The sequence below is a fragment of the Aplysia californica genome, unplaced genomic scaffold (assembly GCF_000002075.1).
Source record: "Aplysia californica isolate F4 #8 unplaced genomic scaffold, AplCal3.0 scaffold00419, whole genome shotgun sequence".
In the NCBI taxonomy this organism is placed as follows: domain Eukaryota; kingdom Metazoa; phylum Mollusca; class Gastropoda; order Aplysiida; family Aplysiidae; genus Aplysia; species Aplysia californica.
Window position 1 is genome coordinate 302,423 of NW_004797689.1, and position 1,338 is coordinate 303,760.

Sequence of the window (1,338 nt, forward strand, 5' to 3'; positions counted from 1 at the left end):
AGAAAAGGGGCAAAGACCCGTCATCCATCCACCAACCCATCCCGCCTTCCCTCTCTCCCGCCGCCAAATCGTCCGCCTTCTCATACTTGAACATACCCCCCGTTTCCGCCTCCTTCCCCTCGTCGTTACCGACACAGCCAAAGCGGCCCCGTCTTCACTTGTCACCTCACGCGCTGTCGTGCAGGACACCGCGCTCAGAACGTCACCGACAGGACTCACTTTGTCCTCGTCCCGAGGAGTCTTCGTCAAAAGTTGATGGGCGAGCCCCCTCACATTTTGACTCCCAGTCTCTCAGTTACCTCAGTTCGCGTTCGATTTGTCTCTCACTTGCAAAGTTTGAAGGTGGGGGGTTGGCGGATGCTCTGGTGTGGTTTGCTCCTTCTCTTTCTTTTTTGTGTTAAAAAAAATCTCTTGTAGCACATCTAATCTATGGCACTTATATGATATGACCTAATTTCGTTGCAAGTGCCGTGAAATCCTGCGAAAACTAAACTAAAAGTTTGAAGCCTTCAAGCGCCTGCTATCTCAACAAGGTAAAGCACCCGTGGTCTTGGCCTTACACTACTCGGGAAATCCGCTATGCTAACGACGTTGTCTATAAATTATATAGATCTAGATCTTCAACTATATCCTGATCCAGGGTGTGAAAGGCAATGATAATGTTAATATAAATGTACGACTCTCTGTCGGTGATCTCTGGACTAGGCATGGGCAAATGTGTCCACCTCGTAGGTTGACCGGATTAAGCGATTCTTAATATTAATCTAGCGGGGCAAAGCAAGAGAAAACTAGATCTAGATGGAATTGGTTAAAAGTATTCAATCATCCAAGTTCTCCAAAGTGGAACTAAATCTGACACTGAATCATGTCACTCGAGGGGCATTTCATGAAATGAACTCTTAGATATATTGCTTCCTATTGGGGCGAGAACTATTGATTTTAATTTTCAACCCGCACTGTTGTGTGTTTATTAATTGTCAACTCACCTCGGGCTATATATTCATTATTTAATACTGGTTCGACTCTCGGGCCAGACAAAAACGGCCCGTGGTCCGCAGGCCGTAGTTTGCCCATACCTTCTGTGAGACAGTTCTGATATCATCGGTTCATGCTGGCGTTACTTTCACCCTGTGCTCTCGACACGTGAGTGCCGCGGGAGCCCCTCGAAAAGCATGCGTAATACAAACTAACTGGTAATGCAATTAATTATGACGCCCCCTTCTCTCTCACAGACACATTCGCTCGCCCATCTCCCTCCCCCGTTGTGTTCATTATTTGTATCCGTCTCTTTTTGTTTTTGCTATCCCCCACCCCCTTTCTCTCTCTCTCTCTCTCTCT

General features: G+C 46.9%; 1 protein-coding gene across 1 annotated transcript in view; it reads left to right on the forward strand.

The window, feature by feature from the left end:
- LOC101860757 (cleavage and polyadenylation specificity factor subunit 2) overlaps window positions 1–1,338 on the forward strand; it is a gene marked incomplete at its 3' end in the record, with an annotated part of 149,649 nt that overhangs the window by 68,378 nt on the left and 79,933 nt on the right.